Raw genomic sequence first — 23976 nt, forward strand, 5'->3', positions numbered from 1 at the left:
ACCTTGCGGATGATACGACTTATCAAGTCAAAGGAGTGGGTGATTTATATCTGGGGACTGTTTCATCCACTAGAATATTAAGAGGAGTTCTTCATGTTCCAGATTTGCAAAGAAATCTTCTTTCTGTTGCTCGTCTAGTTGATCTTGGTTTGTTTGTTGGCTTTGATCATAATCAATGTCGTATAGAGAAAGACGCGCATACTATAGCAGTGGATCCTCGACATGGTAATCTATTTGAGCTATCATTGAATGATACAGTTGCAAATGTTGTTACTACCCCTAGAGATGCAAATTGCAAATTATGGCATCAACGATTTGCACACTCTGATTTTGCCAAAATTCTTGATCTTCATCGTCATGGTCTTGTGCAAGATATGGATCTTAAATCTCATCCATGTATGGGAATATGTGAGTATTGTGCACTTGGAAAACACCATCGTTTGCCTTTCCACACTTCTACTTCATCACATTCCTGCGCTCTCTTGGATTTGGTTCATACTGATATTTGCAGTCCTTTTCCTACCTCAAAGTCTCAATATCGATATTTTATAACTTTCATTGATGATTTCTCATGGTACACACATGTCTATCTTCTTCGACATAAGTCTGAGGCTTTACCTATATTTAAACAATACAAGATAAGTGTGGAGCTTCAAACTGGATTCTCAATAAAGACACTTCGCAGTGACAATGGCGGTGAATATGTATTCGATCTATTTGATGACTTCTGTAAGGATCAAGGTATTCATCATGAGTTTATAGTTCCTTATTCTCCTCAGCAAAATGGTGTTGTTGAGCGCAAAAATCGCATGATTCTTAATGCTATACGTTGCATGCTTATACACTCTGGTTTGTCTCAAAAGTTTTGGATTGAAGCACTTTTAACAGCTGCTTTTATTCAAAATCATCTTCCAACTACTGTACCTGCTGGTAAAATTCCTATAACAATTTGGACAAGGAAGACACCTTCAGTCTCTCACTTTCGCACATTTGGCTGCATTGCTTATATTCATGTGCCTAAGGACACTCGACATAAGTTGGATCCTCCAGGTTTGAAGGTTATTTTTCTTGGTTATTCAGATCATTCCAAAGGTTAAAATTTTTTTATCCTTCTTCTCAAAAGGTTATCATTAGTCGTGATGCTATATTTGATGAGAAGACTATGGGTGGCACATGGTCGTGAGATGTTTCAGATGATACACAGTCTTTGCTTAGTGCATTTCCTTACTTGCTTTGTGATTCTGCTAATTCTGATGATCATAAACCTCATTCACCTCCAAAGAAGATTGATGAAAATTTGGAGATCTATGTCAATCTTCCTATTGAGATAGAGCATGGATTCTATTCTATTGAATATGATGTCTTTGATGATGCTATGTCTGTCCAAGAGGATCCAATATCATATATGGAAGCTATCAATTTGTCTCAAAGGGATCAATGGCAAGAAGCTATGCAAGCTGAGTACGATTCTTTAATCTCCAAAGGTACATGGATTCTTACTGAACTCCCCCCAATCGTGTTCCTATCAAATGTAAATGGGTTTATAAAACCAAGACCAAAGCTGATGGCTCGTTTGATAAGTTCAAAGCACGACTTGTTGCAAAAGGTTACTCACAGGTTGCAGGAGTAGATTATCAAGAAACATTTTCCCCCGTTGTGCGCTCCACAACTGTTCGTATGATTTTGGCTTTTGCAACACTATTTGATCTAGAAATTCACCAAATGGATGTTAAAACGGCTTTTCTCAATGGAGATCTTGAAGAAGAAATCTATATGGCGCAACCTGAAGGTTTTATGATTGCAGGAAAGGAGCATCTTGTATGCCAACTTCATCGTGCATTATATGGATTGAAACAAGCCTCTCGTGCTTGGTATATTAAGATTGATCAATTCCTCACATCTAAAGGTTTTGTTGCATGTTTTGCTGACCCAAATCTTTACATCAAAAGGGAAGACAAATATTTTATTATTCTTGCTCTATATGTTGATGATACTATTCTTGTGTCAAATAATATTGTTTTTTTGGATGCTATGAAGAAGCTTTTATCGACTGCATTTGAAATGGTGGATCTTGGTGAGATACATTCTTGTTTGGGTATTCAAGTTCAACGACACCGACAACAAGGCATTCTTCTTCTTCGCCAGACAAAGTTTATTAATGATATTGTTAAGAAGTTTGGGTTGACAAATGCGCACTCTGCCAACACTCCCATTCAGTCAAGATCTACCAAGGGTACATCTACAATACACAATGAAGAATCAGCCATTCATCATCAACCTTTTGCTAATCTTGTTGGTTGTCTTCAATTTATTGGTTTAAACACAAGACCAGATATTTTATTTGCAGCTAATTTTTTGGGATAGTATCTTTCTTCCCCTTCCACTATTCATTGGAGTGCTGCAAAACGTATTCTTAAGTACCTCAAGGGTACTAAGGAATTTGGTCTTATTTATTGTCGTCGAGAGAATTCTTCTTTATCTTCTTCAACTTCTCTTGACCTTATTGGATATACAGACACTGACCTTATTGGATATACAGACACTGATTGGGCAAGTTCACACTTATCCATGCGATCTACAAGTGGGAATTGTTTCTTTGTAAATGGATGTTTGGTTTCTTGGTCCAGCAAGAAACAACGATGTGTTGCGGTTTCTACAACTGAAGCCGAATATGTTGCTGCATCATTAGCAGCTCACGAGCTAGTTTGGATTCAACAACTACTTGTAGATTTGGGACATCCTTCATCATCTAGTACACCTCTTCGATGCGATAACCAAAGTGCTATTAGTTTTACCAAAGACTATATACAACATAGTAAATCAAAGCATATTGCTATTCATTATCATTATGTTCGACATGAAGTTAAGAAAGGTTCCATTATGGTGGAGCATTGTCCCAGTGATCAAATGGTTTGCAGACATCTTCACAAAAGCTCTTAGTGAAGCTCGCTTTAGCTCATTAAGACATGCACTTGGTATTGTTCCAAGTTCTTGTCTCACTGATTGAGGCATGTATCATTGTATTCAAGAAAACTTTATAGTAAATCATTTTTGTATCGTAGGTATGTGTAGGGGCTCGGGTTTTTCCCTTGTTCTCCCCAAGGGTTTTTTCACTCATAGCCAGAGACCTTTGTTTGAGTGGGGATGTTACAACTATATATCTCATCTCTCACTTGACTTGGGTCTCAGCTATATATACTAACTCTACATAAATATGAATCATTCTTTGGGAGCATGTCTTGTGTATCTCTCTCGTACTCTATCTCTCTCTCAACACCTCCCACTATAGAATGGGAGGAATTTGAGAGTATCTGTGCCATGGGAATATCAAGATCCAATGATTATGATGAGGGTTTTACATTGAAGGAGGTCTATCAAGTGTGTTTGAATGAGTCGATAGGGCCAAAATATAAGATACTTGATGATGATGTAGTAAAGTTGGATCATGGGATTCCTACCTTTTTTAAACAGTTAATAGCTCTAATTGTTCTATAGGAAGTTGCCTGTCTTCATTTCGCTTTCATCGGATATATTTACATAGATCTATGATGAATTGAAGGGGATTCCCCTTACTATTGCTATGCATATGATCCCATTGAAAGAGGGTAGTAAGCCAATAAGGTAGAAGGTTATAGGAATGCCTTTTGAGCTAATGGAGCCTCTTTTTGAGAAATTGATGCATCTAAGAAAGGCATGTCTAATTTTTCCCATTGAACACACTAAATGGTGTTTGCTAATTGTTGTGATAAGAAAGAAGAAAAATAATCAAATCTATTTGTGTGTTGATTTCAAGGAGTTGAATAAGCAGAGAGTGAAGGATTACTACCCTTTGCCATTTATCAATCGTATCATTGATCAACTAGTAGGGTGAGAGATGTATTCTTTCATGGATTATTTTACAAGCTACAATTAAATGACCATACCTAAGAATGACAAGCTTAAAATGACATTTATCACTATCTTTGGTATATTTTCATATCATGTTATGGCTTTTGGCTTATGTAATGCCCTTTGGGTCTTGGCAAAAGATAGCTGACAAAAAGTTCGCTATATTTTTCCTAAATAACTCAAGGTCTTTAAAGATGATTTGGGAACTACCACTACCTGAAATAGAAAACTAATTATTCTGCATAAATCTTTTCAGCATTGTCATATCATTGGTTCATAAACATGTTGGCTAAGCTTTCTTTGCCTTTGACAAAACTCTTGTTGCATAGCCATGTGTTTAAATGGATTGAGCCATGTATGATAGCATTTGAGAATATTAAGATGGAACTTTCCAAAATGTCAATACTAAGCTCTTCAAAGGGGTGAAGTTTTCTATATCTTTATGGCTACAATCATGCATAATATCAGTTAATGCCAATCTCAAATTTGGATAGAAAAGATTTATTATCCAATTGTGTTTGCTAGTAAAAAAAAATAGGTGCTTTGGAGCTTTGTTATAGTTATTTACAAAATGTATATTTTCCTATGGTGTTTGCCACCAAGAAGTTTAGACATTACATTATTCATGAGAAGGTAGTATTCTTTACCAAGACCGAGGGACTATGCTTATTGTTGAACAAGCTTCAACCCTTGGATTGCCTAGAAAAGTGGTTAATATCTTTACAAGAGTTAGACTATGAGATTTAGATTAAGCCATCAAAATTGCAAAAAATTGTTTAATATTTAGCAAATTTTGGTGAGTCTAAGGAAGAGTGGGTTGACATTAGTGATTGCAAAGAGTTATGTAAGATTGATATAGTCACAATTCTATCATGGTATGCATCTATTATGCATTATCTACCCATAGGCAATCTAGCATAAGCTCTTTCTAAATCTGAGAAGAGAAATATTAAGCAACAAAAACTTCGCTTTTCCACTATAGTTGGTGTCTTATACATATGGGGATTGGATAATGTATATCATCATTGTATGGTGCTTGATGAGATACTATTTATTTTAGAGGAATGCCATGATTCAACATGTGGAGGTCATTTTGCTAAAAATCTTATTGCCTAGAAGGCTTTATATGTTGGATATTGGTGGCCAATAAATTTTCAGGATGGTTTTGAATATGTTATGCATTGTGATATTTATCAGAGACATGATACTAGGAAAAAAGGTAAGAGGCCACTAAACTCCATTCTCCTTATCTTGCCCTTTGAAAAGTGAGGCATTGATTCGTTGGACCTGTTTATCCTTCATCTAACACGTGGAAGTGTTATATCATTGTGGTGGCAAAGTACTTTACAAAGTGGTTTAAAGCTTATGCTACAATAAAGGATAATGCCTAGGAGATGGCTAGTTTCATTTTGGAGTAGATTGTTTGTTGTTTTGTTCCACCTAAAGAGCTTGTGTCTAATTGTGGGGCACTTTTTTTTAAATAATGTGATCGAGGCTTTGATGGAAGATCTAAAGATTAAACACAATAAGATTATACCTTGTAACCCCCAAGCAGATGGGCAAGTAGAGAGTATTAATAAGCAACTTGTGGAAATTTTATCCAAGAATGTATCCAAAGGTAAGAGTGATTGGGATAAAAAGTTGTATGTGTCTATTTAGGCTTATTACACAACATCCAAAAAAGCTACAAAGCCACACTCTTTCAAATTAGTATATGAGAAAGACTATGTTTTGTCTTTGAATATTGAGTTGCCTACAATAAGATTCGCTCTAAATCATTCTTTGGGTGACAAGGAAGCATTGCAAGAAATGTTCACTTCCCTTGCATATCTTGATGAGATTAGATTGCAAGTCATGTTACATAAAGAAGTAGAGAAAAAGTAGATGAAAGTGCTTCATGACCTTTGTATTAAGAAGTATAAATTTGCCAAGGGTCAATTGGTCCTATATTATGATACCCACTGTGAGCTATTTTGAAGAAACTTAGAATCCAAGTGGGATGGCCCTTATAAGATTGTTCCCACAAGAAAGAAGGGCTCTACATCCCTTTTAGTAAATTTATAAGGGATAGAGTTCAAGACTAAACTTCAATAAGATGGAGCCCTATTATATGTAAAGATTGATGTCATACTTGGTACTTTTGTAGGTCTTCCAAGATTCAACTCGAAATTGCATAGGGTACCAAGACTATTGGGTGAGAAAAGTTATTTCTTTTCTTGAACATCTATATTTAGAGTAGTGTTACCACCGACACAAAGTTGTTTGGTGGAGTAAGGGTCATCACATTATTGAGTGGTAAGATGGATCTTTCACTTGGGATATTCAAGTCTATTACCACCATTGCTGTCAAGTTTTTACTAGTGTTCCCATTGATTTTAGTAAGGAAGAAGGGATTGTACTTGTTTTACACCCCCTCTGTAGGTTAGACTTTGATTATCAAGAGTACGAGTTGGTTGATCATTATGGCAAGTTACATTAATGAAGTCTTCTTTTATGTCTTATATTTTATGAAGCTTCTTGAGGACCTAGTAAACATGTGAGTATAGGGATTTTCATTAAAGATCCCTATCGTCAAGTGCTTTTGAAAATGGGAGTATATTTAGGCACCACTTTTACTAATAAATATGGTAGAATACAAGGCCTTTCTTATGGGGCTAAATCTAGCTAGACAATGTAGTATTCACTAGTTATTAGGAGAACTTTAAAATAAAAGGCAAAAAGTTAAAGCTGAAAAGGGGGGCTTCACATTGGATAGGATTTTGAGGCTTTAAATGATTTCCATGCCTTCTCATTGTTAAGGCTACTTAGAGTGGATGAAACCAAATCATCATCATCCGGCATTGCATCAATCACTACTAAAGCATCTGCAATGCTCCTCACCTTTAACACATACTCATTGATAGACATTTTCCCTTTCTTCAAGGCATTCAACTCTTGCTTGAGTTGAATCTTTCGTGCCTTTGTATTTACTGAAAACATGCTCTCAAAATTTGTCCAATCTGCATGTGAAGTTTCTGCATTCCTGATATGTCCCATCATAGTATTATCAATAACTGCAGATAGCCAGGACATCGCCTTTTTGTCTTTCGCATTCCACTCTTTCCATGCTTTTAACTCATCTACAATCGGAGGGATACCCAGCTCTGGCTCCTTTTCTTCACTTGAAACATATTCATAAAGGCCCTTTCCTATGAGGAATTTCGTCACACGAAATTTCCATGAGGATAGTTGTTCTTGTCGAGCTTCTCAATAATGGGATTTCCAATGTTCTCTTCCATTATCACAAACAAGGATATAACACATCAAACTAGTCTTCTGCAATCTTCCACAACACGTGCACAACAATACACCAAGAAACCTTTTTCACTGATTTCTCAATAGTACATGTAATCAGCAACCTTTTTGCAGATAAACCTTATGTTTCCTTCTTGAAGATACCTCAAAAATTACAGATTCTCAATCTGTAACCTGCGCACCCACTTTCGATTAATACAGCCGAAATCACAGTGTATCCTGAAACTACTGTCCGCAACCTTGCGGCTCTAAAACGGAGCCTAAAATGGCCTCTGACGCCCAAAATAACTGCGGAAGCCCCAAAGGGTCAATATGCAGAATATGCAGTGATCTGCTCACACACCGAATCTCACAGCAATCTAAAATTTTTTCTCAACCCTGCTTTCGGTGCCTCCACAGGCACTATCCAAGAGAGAGAGTGAAAGAATGGGAGAGATTCTTACCCGTTGCTTGCTTGCTTGAACCTTGCTTCTTCTCCTTCATTTCAGCCTTCAAAATTAGCCTCTCTCAGTGATGTGGCTCTGATATCATGTCAAGAATCGCGTGGTGGGGAGACTTACTTGAGCTGTTGCACCAAACACACACTGTATACACAAGAGGAAGCTCACTCAAGAACACAAGAAGAGAGATGGAGGCCAAAACGTTGTCTTGCTGGTTTCTTCTTCTTCTTCCACACACTATACAATGTACACAAAGTATAGATAAGATAAAATATAAAGGAAAGTGGCCTACTAAGTCAAACAGTGCATAATCGACTACACTAATCGACTGACGCTATGTCTTTGCCAGCTATAGGCAAGTGTAACAAACTAAATATAATAAGTGATAAGTTAGTGGTCACATGTGAGTATCATAATTACCACCAACGTGCTAAGTGTAGACGTGCGGACCCATCTAGCTAGGCGGTCCATCATCAATGTCTGCACATGTTGAGCTTGCCATCTCAACAAAACTCCATATGTCTTCTTTTCTCATTTGCATAGGCTTTCATTGTCTCTTGAGCTTTTCTAATATTATCCTTGCATTTGTTGAGATTTAGAAAATCACACCTAGTGTGGTCTCTTTGTATGTAAAAATTTGGGTAAAGGATATGCAAGCTATCTAGAATCTCATAAGCACAAAGCACAAAAGTGGACGTATCCCGTACATTCCTTTCATTTTGAATGCAATATAATGGTACTTTTTTCCTTTCAGTCAAGTGTTTGAGTCATTGTCCAACCACACAAGACTATGTTTATGAGTCCAAGTCTCAATCTTGGAGCCTAATTCACTTGTGCGACATTCTTTCTTCAACTCTATATCTTCAGGAGTTCACTCTATGTGTTCAAGACACCATAGCCATGGTGAGCATGTCTAAGATTAACTGAGCTCTTCTCTCTACTTTCTTAGTCTCTCTCAACCTCAGTTCAACTCAGTGTTAGCTCATGACTTCATTTTCAACTTCATTTTCATCTTCCATCTTGTGGCAGTTATAGCCAGCCTGCACCCTGCTCCCTTTGAGCTCTTGGATATTGCTCTATAGGCTATATCTTTGCAAGGTTTCTTTTGGGGACCTTCTCCTCTACTCAAGGGGGTGCGAATTCCCATCACCTTAAATGTAAACATTGAGGACTTTGAAGACTAGAATTACAAGAATTCGTCTTCATTGCCTGTTTTGCACTTGTGCCTATTTGTATGGCCTGCTCTCCCTGCAGCATCATGATTCTTACCAAATTCATAGGGAGAATGAAGCTCCATACCTAATCTACCTCCCAGTAAGAGGGTTTCTCAAATGATCAACTGTATAAGCTGCCCCAACCAAAAAATCATACCCTTGTTCTGAAAACCCTAATATGCCATAGTCAAGCTCATAGAAAGCACTTCAACTTCACCTACTGGAGTTCTTGCCACAATTACCTGAGTTCATAGTAAACATTTGGGCATTAAACTAGAAAGGGAGGACTCAACTTACAAGACAAGCATAAAAGAATCCTCATCAAGCTTTATATTGAGAGCGGAATTTTGATGCCGATAAGTGCTTAAAAATAGCTAAAAATTACGAATATCAAGGAAAAAGTATTCAATGTCGAAGGCGGTGGCTCGATTTTAAGCGACAAAGTGCTCTTGCAATAACTCGGAAGCAACAAGTCCTTGTTGGGCTGATAGACCCATTCTCTGAACGTCTTCCGCATAGTAATACCATAATCCTCTAGGAAATATTCATCTTTGAGTGCCTTCTTGAAGACATTCTAGTTTGATTCTTTCACAAATAAATCAGTCACTCTAACTCGCAAAGCGGGTGTGACAAGCCGTAAGAAATATTACTCCAGTTGGTAATAACTCCAAAGAAGCGCATCTGGCTTTCAAATGTTTTAAGATAAGCTGAAACATTTTGGCCATCAAATATTTCAGACTATTGTGTGGGTTGATAAGAGTTACCGGCCAATGCAGAATGCTGAGCCAGACGCCCAGGATTTTTCAGAGCTCAATTCGGAGTCCGGACGGGAAAATGGCCAAGAAACCGGTCAAGATGCAAAGAGGTGGACATTAGAGTGGTCAAATGGGTGATGCCTTTTGGGAGCCCAACATTTTATGCCACTTAGCAAGAAAGGGGGAAAAGAAAATCGTGGAGAGAGAGGAGAAAAAGGCGCCATCAGATCACGCCAATTTTCACGCCATGGATGGAGGAGACCAATCTTCAGCCTGTGAACAACCATGCCAATTGACATTGGGCCTTCGATCCCCCCTGGATGCTAACTCTATCGCCGCGCTTTGCTCCTCCAATGGCAATCTCTATGAAGATCTCTGATTTCAATCTTTCTCTCTCCTCCCTCTCTCTCTTCTAAAGGCAGATTCATGTGGTGGAGAAGAAGAAGAAGAATGGATGACGGATGCTTGTCCAATGAAGTCCGGATTGCTCCGTGGTTCAAGAGGAATGAAGATTGCTGATTATGGACTGTCATGAGCATTAATGGTGGCTGGAAATCAGTCCTGAGATATGACAAATAAAAACCCGCAACCCACAAAGAACGGTAATCTCATTTTTACAAAGGAAATTGATGTTTTATGCAATTTGCTTCATGAATATTTGTTCCCATGGGATGATTATGCATTATGTTGTTGTTTTCTATGCATTTTATCAGTTAATGCTCAGAAAATCAGAAAATCATAAGTGTTGTGATTGAAATTAGTGGTGTAAAACTCGTTAAACATGAGAAATATGGGAAAATTTGGTATTTTTGAGATATAAGTGTAAAATATAATAAGACACACCAACTAAATTTATTTTTTTGCTACAAATGAACCTAATGGCCATAGCCCACAACTCATTTTGTATTTTTAGTTATTTAATATTGCAAAAAAATACAAGAAAAATAGGAAAAATGAGAAAAATTAAGGAAAAAATGGATTTTGAGTGCCGAAAATTAAGGAAAAATAAGAACCATGTTTGTGGATGTATAGGGGGTCTGAAGTATGAGGTTTTGCCTCAGTTCAACCCTACCTTCATGTTTTAGTGAGTTCTTATTGCTTTTCATATAATAAAAATGTGGAAAATGAACCCTAAACCTATGCACCATGCACAACCTAAACGGGTGAGGGGGTAGAGTGTATAAAAGGTGTTTAAATGCTGAATGAAATGATGAAAAGCTTGCTGGTTTTTATGCATATCATATAGATCGTTCGTTAATTTAAAATAAGGATCTAGTAGCACGAGGGTTCCTTGGTGCTAGGTTCATGTAACGCCGCATACGAGTGATAGTCAAATTCATTGAAAGAAATGTTTTCCACATGTGCATAAATGCTGATTTTTCTTTGTTTGAGCACGTGGACATTCACAATTTGCATAAATCATAAAGAAATTTAAATGGTATCAAACAATATCTCCTGGATGCATGGCAATTGCTTTCTAGAGGAATATGACTAACGTTGAGTGAGTAAGGTTGTTCTAAGCTGTAGACTAGGCATTGGGTCTAAGGGGAAAGAAAGTGAGGAAAATGATACATTCCTGAATATGATCAATTGGTACCTTGAGTGAAAATGTGTGCGATATTGTGTTATATATGTTTAGCGATGCATCGAGGGGCCAATCCCCAAGGTGTAGGAGAGTCGCAGTGAGGTAGCGGCAGTCAGCTGTGGAAGGACCTCCTATATTTGTAGTTCGTGCTATTTGGCAATGTGCTAGGGACTCCCTCTAAGGAGTGTTAATTGGATTAGAGTTGGACTACGATACGTGATACAAATGCAAGATGTTTGGGAAGATGATGTATGTGTCATCCACGCTCCTGGCCGCGAGGCCGTGGGGTTGTTGAGCGCATAATAGAGGTCCGACTAGTGCATGAGCCAGTGCCAGCCCGTTTTAGGTCCCATCAGTGGTACGTCTGTCGAGAGCCGCTTAGAAGTGACGGTCCTCGAATCCTGGTTGTCTAGGGACCAGTTAGCAATTTATGCCAAAGGATACTGAGATTGACCCGTTATTCATCGATAAGCATCGTCTAGCCAAAATTCAAAAGCAAAGAGAGAAGAAAGAGCTAGGCAACGTGCTGAAATTCTTAGGAGGTATTCCTCTAAGTGTAGCGGTGCTAAACCCTCACGAGGGAGTGGATCTAGTGGTCCTGGGGCCACAAGTAGTAAGTTAGGAGAAGGTGGAAGCTCTAGTGCTCCCCTTTCTTCCATAAGGTAGTCTACATCAAGTGCAGGAGGTGTAACCCCACCGTCCCCTATTTCTAGTGCAAATCCAATTTCCGTCATGGCGCAGCCCATTGCAATTCCTACAGGAACGATGGATTTTCCAGCTCTAGGTTACCCGCTACCCATTTTTAATGGGCTAGTTGAGGAAGATGCGGAACTCCACATCAGGGAGTTTCAAAAGCTAATGTTTAACTGTCGCATCCAAGAAGAAGGACATTTAATGATGTTCTTCAACATGACTCTCAAAGGAAGAGCTGCCATATGGTATCATGGCTTAGAAGCCGGAACTATATTGAATATTGATTCATTTTACGAAGCTTTTCGAAGGGATTTTTCCCCTGAAAGGGGTGGGCAATATTGGTTGCGTATACTCAATGTGACCCGCCAAGAACCACACGAGGATATTCGTGCTTATGCGAAGAAACTAAAAGAGGTTTTCCGTAAGTTGGACACCTCTATTCCTATCCCCGCAGCTGCCCAATTGCAATATTTTATGCATGGCTTGGACTTTAATATCCAGTTGCAATTGAGTAGTGTCCCTTTGGGGGATATAGATACTGCCATTACACGAGCACAAGAAGTGGAATCCCAACTACAAGCAGCCTATGCCTCTCGAGGCAATCCGAATATGGGTCTAGCATTGGGAAATAATATGGCGACGGCCAATGGTAGTAGTAGCCAAGGATAGCGATGGCTAATCCTAATGGGAGAGGGAACATGATGCAGAATGTGCCTTTATTACCAGCTCCCCCTAGCATGTCGATGCCTACGGGCAGTCAAATGGCTCCAAATGGTGGAGGCTAGGCAGTTAATCCTAATACCATGCCTGTGGTTCAACAACTAGTGCCTAATCGAATTGTAAGGCCAATGGAAGGACATGGTAATGATCAAGGCTACGAGTCGAGCGCTTCCAATGTTCTTGGTGAGGTTAAGGACATGATGAAGTATTATACCGACATGATTACGGAGCAGTATCGACAAATAGCCATTGATGTCAACTTTCTTTTTTTTAAAAAAAAATTGATAGGAAGTAGATACCCAGATGAGGGTGTACCTTCGAGGTTTAGCTGCAAATGGTGTGGTGGGCAACATTATCCACAAAATTGCCCAAATTTCAAGTGCGACATCTGTGGAAAATCCGGCCATTTAGCAGCCACTTGTTGGAGTAAGATTAGTTCCCTCTAACAAGGTAGTCGGCAACTAGGGCCTGTTAATCATCGTGCGCAAGGAAATGATTCCCAGCGAGAAGACGGGCCTAAGCAAATACTCCAATGACCAAAGGCCATAGTGGAGGAGCTGCTAGTGGTAGTGGGGTTAGTTTGATTGAGTATGTGCCTATTAATGACGCTAAAACCTCTAATCTACGAGTTGTCCTTACAAGAGGTCAAAAGGGTAGAGAGGCTGACAAGGATAAGCCTGTCGATGGAAACCCTAAATAGGGCGACAAAGGAACGCAAGTTCTAGATCCTGCCATGGAAGGGGGACCTCTGAAGCCCATGGAGAGTAAAGCAGATTCTAAGAAGGATAAGAAACCACCGAGGAAGAAGGTGAAAGTTAAAAAAGAAGCAATAAATCCGATTCAGCAACCTAAAGAGCGGATGGTTTGGCGTGAAAAGCGAACTCTGCCGAACTATCATGAATTCGATTTGGCGAGCTCTCTTTGCAAAGTCAAGCCAGATGTGAACCTTTTACAGCTTATTAAGCTTTCCCCAGGAGTAAGCAAGGAATTTAGAAAGATCATACGTACTGGGTATATTGTAGAACCTTTGGGTATTGCGCGAGTTGGTGATGACTAGTTCGAGCATGCTAAGAAGCATGGCCTAAGGGTTGCAGCCTATGTCAATGGGATATTAGTAGATTATGCCATTGTCGACACGGGATCATCTGTTAACATTATGAGTTTTGAACTGATGGAAAGGTTGGGACTTGCGATCGAGAAAGATACCTCCACAATTCTCAGAATGGCGGATGATAGTTTGAGACAACCGGAAGGCTGCATTACTAAGGTCCATGTCACTGTTGCAAATGTAGAATGCCTGTTGGACTTTAGGGTAATTCATTTTGCAGGGCGTCCAAGTTACCAAGTATTACTTGGACGACCTTGGATCTTGCAAGCGGACTGTCGAGTGGATATACCTGTCGATCAGCTGATATTCGGCAGAGGTGCTCAGCACGTGGTGATTGATGCCTATCTTGAGTCCCGGCAGAGTGAGAGAGATCCTCTATCTTCCATAGAATTGGAGACATTAGAGGATTTATCCGCCAGTGAGACATCATCGAGTGATGAGTCCAAAGAGGGATCTACCATGAAAGACATCTATCAGATCACTTTGAACGAGCCGATAGAGGCCCAAGATCATATAAGAGATGCAGATGTTATCGAGCTAGACCTTGGTATGCCTGATGAGTCGCGACCAATCAAATTAGGGTCCATGCTCAGTGTCCAAGAATCCGAGGAGTACATCTCTCTGATCCAAGAGTTCCACTATATTTTCACCAGAGTCATGATAAACTTAGAGGCATTCCTTCTAGTTTCGTTGTTCATGCAATTCCTTGAAGGAAGGAAGCCGCCTTGTACGACAAAAAGTAAGGCGTATGCCTTTCCAACTGAGGGACGGGCTGTTTGAAGAGTTACAGAAGCTTCGAAAAGTGGGTTTGATTTTTCTTGTGCAACACACAGAATGCCAATTGTGATCAGAAAGAAGAAAAATAATCAAATCTGATTATGTGTAGATTTTAGGGAGCTGAATAAGCACACGGTTAAGGATTACTACCCGTTGCCATTCATTGACCAAATTTTAGATCAATTAGCGGGTAGGGAGATATATTCGTTTATGGATTGCTTTGCAGGATATAACCAGATGGCAATTGCAGAAGAGGACAAGCTGAAAACAACTTTTATTACTGTCTTTGGTACTTTTGCATACCATGTGATGGCCTTTGGTTTATGCAATGCGCCTGGTTCATGGCAACGAATAGCAGATAAGACATTCGGTGACATATCCCCTGAAGAGTTAAAGGTGTTTATTGATGACTTAGGGACAGCCACCATAAGAGAAAGGCAGTTGATTATTTTGCGAAAATATTTTGAGCGATATAGGCAATTTTGCATCGCTCTAAACCCACGGAAGTGTCTTTTTGATGTACCTTATGGGCTCTTGCTGGGCCATGTGGTCAGCTCGGTAGGAATTGCGACAGACCCTGAGAAGGTCAAAGTCATAGTTGCCATGGGTCCACCATGCACTCCGAAAGAAGTCCATAGCTTTCTGTCTTCGGTTGGTTATTACAGTAGATTCATAAATGCCTTGGCAGAAAGAACGTTGCCGCTTACAAATCTATTATCCTTTAGCTATTTATTTGAATGGAGCGACCCTTGTAAGGTAGCTTTTGAGGATGTGAAACAAGAGCTAGTAAAAGCTCCCATTTTAAAAGCACCTAAAAGAGGCGAGGTGTTCTATATATTTTTAGTAGCCACCATGCATAGTATCAGCTGTTGTTTAGCCCAAATTTGGGAGGAAAAGTGGTATCATCTGATAGCCTTCGCTAGTCAAAAATTGGGCATTTCAGAGATCAATTATACCTACATGGAGAAGTTGTGTCTTGCGATGGTCTTTGGGACCAAGAAATTCAGGCACTATATCCTCTATGAGAAAGTTGTGCTTTATACGAAGGCGGAGGGGCTTCAATTATTGATGAACAAGCTGTAGCCGCATGATCATCTAGCAAAGTGGTTAATCACTTTGCAGGAGTTTGATTATGAGATTAGGAGTAAGCCACCAAGGTTACAGGGTATTGTGGAATGTCTTGTGGACTTTGAGGAGCCGAAAGAATTTGTGGCTGAAGGTAGTGACATGGAGGCGTAATTTAAGATAGATACGACGTCTATTCCCTCCTGGTATGCTGCAATAACGCATTATTTATCGACATGAGAGGCTGGATCTGAACTATCTAAAGCTAAGAGAAGGAAAATTAAGCAGCAAGCATTAAAGTTTGCCTTGATCGCAGGTACATTATATCGGCAAGGGGTTGATGACATCTATCGTCGATGTGTGATGCCTGACGAGGTGCCATTCATTTTGGAAGAGTGCCATGATTCCGCTTGCGGAGGCCATTTTGTTGGACGGCTTACAGTACAAAAAGCTTTAAGAGCAGGTTAGTGGTGGCCTGCCATCTTCCAGGATGCGTTTGTATATGTTAAGAGATGTGATATTTATCAACGACATGATAGTCGAGAGAATAGGAAAATACCACTCACCCCTATTATGGCGATACTTCCATTTGCGAAGTGGAGAATAGGCTTTGTGGGTCTTATTACTCCGTCGTCGACTGCGCAAAAGAGGTATATTATTGTAGCAACTAACTACTTTACAAAGTGGTCAGAAGCACATGCAACAAGGAAAGATGATGCTAAAGAAACTACTAGTTTCCTTTTAGAACAGATAATATGTTGTTTTGGTCCCCCGAAAGAATTAGTGTCGGACCGTGGAACCCATTTCCTGAATAAGGTGATCAAAAGCTTGACTGAGGCTTGGCGAATCAAGCACAATAAAACGACTCCTTATAATCCGCAAGCAAATGGACAAGTTGAAAGTACTAAAAAACAGCTTGTGGGTATCTTGTTTAAGATAGTCTCTGAAAAGAAATGAGACTGGGACAAGAAGCTGTGTGTGGCAGTATGGGCATATAATACCACGTTCAAGTGAGCCACTAGCCACACGCCGTTCAAACTAGTTTATGGTGAAGAGTATGTTTTACCCTTAGAGATTCGCAATAAACCATTCTTTGGGTAATGAGGACGCCCTATTAGAACGTTTCATGACTTTAGCACACCTCGATGAAATTAAGTTGCAAAGCCTATTACACCAAGAGATGGCTAGACGCTGCATGAAACAGTTGCATGACCTAAAAGCGAAGAAGTATACCTTTAAGAAAGGACAACTAGTTTTGTATTACGATGCGCGTAGTGAGCTGTTCCCAGGGAAATTGGAATCTAAATGGGATGGGCCCTACAAGATTGTCAGGTTAGGGAAAATTAGGTCTACAGCCCTATTAGCTGATCTATTGGGAGTAGAGTTTTAGAATAAGGTTAATCTTAATAAGATTAAACCTTATTATTTCTAAGAATACTAATATAGAGAAATGCATTGCAGGTCCATGCTAGGGACGACTTGAGACCTGCGGAAGAGAGCTTAAAAGACGGTTGATGGGTCAGTTAATCCCTTATTTGGAGCACCCATATCTAGAGCAAAGATACCATCAAGGGAAACTCATCTGGTGGAGCAAAGGGTATAAGGTGATTGAGCAAGAAGATGGAACCTTTGTGTAGGAGATTAAAGTTTTCTGCCATCACTGCTTACGACTGTTGACGAGTATCCCTGTTGAGTTCAATGAAGAAGGTGGGATGGAGCCATCAGTTCATCCTCTCAATATACTAAACTTTCATTACCATAATTATGAATAGAGGAGTTTGTGATGGCCAGCTATGTAAACCCATTATGGATGTACACATTATATTTTGGCGGAGCGTCGAGGGGCCCTAATAAAAAAGGGAGTGTTGGAGTAGTAATCTGAGATCCCCAATATAGGGTTACGATGAAGTTAGCTGCTTATCTCGGGGTAGGATTCACTAACAATATGGCAGAGCATAAAGCCTTGATTATGGGACTGCATATTGCCAAACAAGGTGGTATTCGTCGATTGTTAGTAAAAGGGGGCTCCCAGTTGATCCTGAATCAGCTCGATGGGACATACACAGTGCGGAATCCCATTCTTTGTATGTATCATCGGACTGCTATGACCCTACTAGAGGAGTTTGAGAGAGTGTCTTTTCAGCAGATTCCACGCTACTGGAATCAGTTTGTGGATTCATTAGCAAATCTTGCTTATGAGGAAGACCTCTTCTTTAATTGTGGTCCTAGTTTGGATATTGTTATCAATGATGAAACAGGACCCGGTCGCTTGTGGGGTATGTTATCAGAGCATGCAATATATGGCAGAAGATGGTTGATATGGGTGATGCAAAGAGTAGCCGAGACCAATCTACCGTTATTATCTGGGACCCATAGGTTGATTAGAAAACATGTTATGCGTACGCCTCTTGCTAGTTATGCAAGAGAGATGGGTCATAACCTTATGCATTTAGTTTAGGGCTACGAGCCTGTTTTTCTTCCTTGGAAAGGAGCTTATTATTGTATATTTGGATTCTTCCAGGGAAGGATGTGTAGGTGCTATTCTGCTTGATCTCATTAGGCCAAGAGGGCCAATGTTGCGAGGTTTTGAATGCTTTGTTTCATTAGGCCAAGAGGGCCGATTAAGTTTCGTAACAAAAAGCTTTGTTTATTTAGAACACAATACTAGTGAGTTTGGGAATCTCCCAATTTCCATTTTTTGAATACTAAAAAGGTGGCACCAGGATAACATGCCCATAAGCTTCTCAAAATCATATGGTGTGACCCATCATTGGAAAGCACTTGAAAAATGGAATCCATTGAGTTATAGAGCGCTCAATTTGGAGTTATAGTTTTCAAGTTATGACAAATCCAAAGATTTGACCACATGTCCCAAACTTATGGGAAATTTCCATATTCCCCAATATGGTGTTTTAGGCCCAGAGGGCCGATTCCGTTTGGTAGTGAAGTGCTTTATCTCATTAGGCCAAGAGGGCCAGTTGCCTGTTTAGTGCAGGTGCGGTTAATGGTTTCTTGTTTGAGTTTTGTGCTAGACAGGTTCGGAAGAAGAGCTTGGAAGGAGCCTTTTGTTGCGTGGAAGCTTCTGGTGGCCCTACCCATGTGATATTTCTCCTTTATGAGTACTGTGGTTTTTATGCTGTATGTGTTTGTGTACTTGTTAAGGGGTTTTTCGTTTCTTGTTGGGGACCGGCGTCCAAGGCATGAAGTCCCAGGTTTTGGTTCAGTATGTTTGAGGGAGGTCTGAGTAGTTATTGCCTCCTGTAAAGACATTGTCGAGCATTGAACGACCTGTTTTAGTAGGGAGTCCTAGTGACCCTGTTCTGCTAGCCTGCTAGGCGGGCGTTCTAGGAGCTCTTGTTAGTTGTGAAGCCGTTAGAGAAGCCTGCAGAAGAAAAATGAGAAGAAAAATGATGATGATAAAGGAAAAGAAACTTTGAATATCTTAAAGACAATAAATATATACAAAGGTGTGTAAAAAGGGGTTCTAACCCCTATCAAAGAAAAGAAAAGAAAGGAATATCTTATAAGCAGTTGATCATCGCCTTGCGAAGGCTTGGTAGGTTCCTGGGGATGAGTTAGACCCAGGGCCGATGTCTTGTCTTCCTAGGGGTGGCTTCTTGCTAGAAAAGAAAATAAGGAAGGTTGGAGCAAAAATAAAAGTGAGCATCAAAAAAGGATTAAGTGTCGCCTTGCGAGGGCTTGGTAGGTTCTTGGGTACTGAGACAGGACCTGAGGTCGATGCCCTGTTCTCCTTGGGTCACTACGCTCAGCTCTCTCCTTTTTACATACTCGAATATGAAAAAAAAACAAAAACCCTAAAAGAAGCAATGTGTTAAAGAAAATACTTCTTGATCAAGCTATAAGAGTCCTCGCCTAGTAGGAGTTCCTAGTTGTGTTGTCCTTAGTTAGGTAGGTAGTTCAGACCACCACTTAGGGCAACCTCTTTGATAGTTCTTCTTAGTTTGGTCATGTCGAAGCAGTTGGTTAGTGACTAGCTTCAGACTTTTATCTGATTATGCTAGGCCTACTCCTTGTGGATGTCATGCCTTGGTTCTGTCAGGGGGTAGGGTGAGCATTGTGTTGTGCTTAGTATGTATTTATTTTGTATCAGCTTAATGCTTCCTTTAGTTGTTTTGTGCAGATTTATTGTGGGATTCAACGCGCTGAGTCGCCCTATCCCGTGGTCGCCAATGAGAGTGGAATTTTGATGCCTAGAAGTGCTTAAAAATAGCTAAAAATTACGAATATCAAGGGAAAAATATTCAACGTCGAAGGCGGCGGCTCGACCTAGGACGATTTTAAGCGGCAAAGTGCTTTAAAGGTGCTCGAGCGACACTTGTTGATTTTTCATAATTTTTCAGACTGTTGTGCAAGTTGACAAGAGTTACCGGCCAATGTGGAATGCCGAGCCGGACACCCAGGATTTTTCAGAGCTCAATTTGGAGTTCGGACGAGGAAATGGCCCAGAAACCGGTCAAGATGCGAAGAGGTGGACATTAGAGTGGTCAAATGGGTGATGCCTTTTGGGAGCCCAACATTTTATGCCACTTAGCAAGAAAGGGGGAAAAGAAAATTGTGGAGAGAGAGGAGAAGAAGGCGCCATCAGATCACACCGATTTTCACGCCATGGATGGAGGAGACCAATCTTCTGCCTGTGAACAACCATGCCAATTGACATTGGGCCTTCAATCCCCCCTGGATGCTGACTCTATCGCCGTGCTTCGCTCCTCCAATGGCGGTCTCTATGAAAATCTCTGATTTCAGTATTTCTCTCTCCTCCCTCTCTCTCTTCTAAAGGTAGATTCATGTGGTGAAGAAGAAGAAGAAGAATGGATGACGGATGCTTGTCCAATGAAGACCGGATTGCTCCTTGGTTCAAGAGGAATGAAGATTGCTGATTATGGACTGTCATGAGCATTAATGGTGGCTGGAAATCAGTCCCGAGATATGACAAATAAAAACCCGCAACCCGCAAAGAACGGTAATCTCATTTTTACAAAAGAAATTGATGTTTTATGTAATTTGCTTCATGAATATTTGTTCCCATGGGATGATTATGCATTATGTTGTTTTCTGCTATAAGTTTGATCAGTTTATGCTCATAAAATCAGAAAATCATAAATGTTGTGATTGAAATTAGTGGTATAAAATCCGTAAAACATGCGAAATATAGGAAAATTGGGTGTTTTTGAGACATAAGTGGAAAATATAATAAGACACACCAACTAAATTTGTGTTTTTGTTACAAATGAACCTAATGGCCACAGGCCACAACTCATTTTGTATTTTTAGTTATTTAATATTGCAAAAAATACAAGAAAAATAGAAAAAATAGAGAAAAATAAGGGAAAAATAGATTTTGAGTGCCAAAAATTAAGGAAAAATAAGAACCATGTTTGTGGATGTATGGGGGGTCTGAAGTATGAGGTTTAGCCTCAGTTCAACCCTATCTTCATGTTTTAGTGAGTTCTTATTGCTTTTCATACAATAAAAATGTGGAAAATGAACCCTAAACCTATGCACCATGCACAACCTAAACGGGTGAGGGGGTAGAGTGTATAAAAGGTGTTTAAATGCTGAATGAAATGATGAAAAGTTGGATGTTTTTTATACATATCATATAGATCAATCGTTAATTTAAATTAAGGATCTAGTACCACGAGGGTTCCTTGGTGCTAGGTTCATGCAACGCCGCATACGAGTGATAGTCAAATTCATTGAAAGAAATATTTTCCACATGTGCACAAATGCTGATTTTTCTTTGTTTGAGCACGTGGACATTCACAATTTGCATAAATCATAAAGAAATTTAAAAGGTATCAGACAATATCTCCTGGATGCATGGCAATTGCTTTCTAGAGGAATATGACCAACGTTGAGTGAGTAAGGTTGTTCTAAGCTGTAGACTAGGCGTTGGGTCTAAGGGGAAAGAAAGTGAGGAAAATGGTACATTCCTGGATACAATCAATTGGTACCTTGAGTGGAAATGTGTGCAATATTGTGTTATATATGTTTAGTGACGCATCGAGGGGCCAATCCCCAAGGTGTAGGAGAGTTGTAGTGAGGTAGCGGTAGTCAGTCGTGGGAGGACCTCCTATGTTTGTACTTCGTGCTATTTGGCAATGTGCTAGGGACTCCCTCTGAGGAGTGTTAATTGGGTTAGAGTTGGACTACGATACGTGATACAAACGTAAGATGTTTATGAAGATGATTTATGTGTCATCCACGCTCCTGGCCACGAGGCCGTGGGGTTGTTGAGCGCATGATAGAGGTCCGACTAGTGCATGAGCCAGTGCCGGTCCGTTTTAGGTCCCATCAGATATCTAGTTCTTCACAGAGCTAGTATCTCTTGACAGTAACCTAGTGCTTTTTGGCACTTGTGCTTGTTAGCACACTCAAGATAAACTCTTTTGACACTCAAATCTAAGAAATTGGTACTGATTTGCTACTGGTCCTAGCCATCCAACATGGGTAAAGATTCACTAACATGTCGATATCAAAGGAGTTGGGTTATTTCACACACAGAAAACTTGTACCAAGCTCATCCTGATGAAGAAGGGCCTATGGGCCATTACCAATGGACAAAAAACGAAGCCCTAAGATGCTAAGCTTGCAACAATCTGGCAAAGAAATGATGGCAAAGCTCAAGCCATCGTAAAGCTTGAGTTGGATGATAGCTACATTCATCATGTGGATGCCTATGGCACATCCCATGACACCTAGGATAGATTGAACACATTGTTTGGTGCCCAATAAAAGTATTCTAAGTATGGATTGCTAATTGAATTCTTTAGACTAAACATCAAGCCTAATACATCCTTGGCATCTCATATGAACAACATGGAAAGTCTCCTAACTCAGCTTCTCGGGTAAGTTACTCATGAATATATGTATGCAACACGTGGGTTCAAAATAAAGTATTTTTTAAATACATTTCTATACATTTTTTACATACAAAATGGTATAATATAAAGGATTTATTTATAGATTGAATAGAAAAGTATTATGTTTTATTCGAGAAAAATTCACAGATAAGGATATTTATAAATAGGCCTTGAACGCGCGTGATGTAGAGGATATACATATAGTAAATTCCCTGATCAAAATGGATGAAGATATTTGTATTGGTATTTTGCTAAAGAGTTTGCCTCCTGATTATGATAATGTTTCAACCACTTTAATCAACATGCCAAACCCTAAATTGGTTGACATTAAGGTATTTTTATTGGAAAAAGAAAAGAAGATAAAAATAAAGAAGAGTTAAGTACTTCTAAGGATAAAAAAATTTTGTAGGTCAATAACATGAACAAAGGAAAACAGAACTAGTTATTTTGTGACTTTTGCAAAAGGACCGGATGCATTGAGAAGTTTTGCCATGCCAAAAAGAGGTCTCAAAAGGCCTATATTGCAACTGTAAAGAAAGAAGAAGATCATGCAGAAAAGGAAGAAGAAGAAGAATAAGAAGACCATTAGGAGCAAAAGGACAAGCCTCACTAGTCCTTCTATTCCCAATTTTTTGATAGACTTTTTTGAAGCCTTGTATAACCTTGTCCTAATGCTTTTGTCATAAGCTTTCTAGACTCCTCACGTAACCCAGAATTACAGCCTTTGTACACTTTGTGAGGCCCCTGTTACAACCTCTGGATTTCCACCATGTTTTTGGTACCCACACTTAGCCTTTTCTGTGACAGCCTCTAGTTTTTTCCATGTTTATGGTGTGCCTACACCTTATAGGTGGTGACCCACTAAAGCCTCTACACACTTTGTGCCTTTCAAATTGTGATTGAGGAGGAGTGTTGAGATTTAGGCAATCACACCTAGTGTAGCCTCTTTGTATGGAGCAATTTAGCTAAAGGATATGTAGGCTATCCAGAATCCCATAAGCACAGAGCAAAAAAGTAACGAAGCTATAAAGTATTGTACTTTCTTTTCATTTTGAATGCAACATGATGATACTTTTGTCCTTTCAATCAAGTGTGGAGTCATTGTCCAACCACACAAGACTGTGTTTATGAGTCCAAGTCTCAATCTTGGAACCTGATTTACTTGTGTGGCATTCTATCTTTAACTTTATGTCTTCATGAGTTCACTCTATATGTTCAGCCACCATAGCCATGCTCAGATCCATGCATTCAATAGCATTGCTTCATAAGCATCTCTAACTCTTCACAAGCATGAGGGTTCACATCATCATGAAACGATATGGAAGGAACTTGAATTTTATAGCTATATAATGCTTCAAAAAGAGACATTCCAATACTCATGTGATGAGTATTATATTATAACAAAACTCTGCAAGGTGAAGCCAATGATCCTATGCATATGGAAAAAGTGACGCAAGTAAACCTTTAGTTATTTATTGACCCATTCGATTTGTCCGTCCCCGTTTGTGGATGATAAGCCATACTAAGAGTCAAAATAGTTTTCATAAAATCAA

The sequence above is a fragment of the Lygodium microphyllum genome, chromosome 10 (assembly GCF_053477565.2).
Source record: "Lygodium microphyllum isolate KBCC chromosome 10, Lygodium_microphyllum_v1.1.10, whole genome shotgun sequence".
Lineage (NCBI taxonomy): Eukaryota > Viridiplantae > Streptophyta > Polypodiopsida > Schizaeales > Lygodiaceae > Lygodium > Lygodium microphyllum.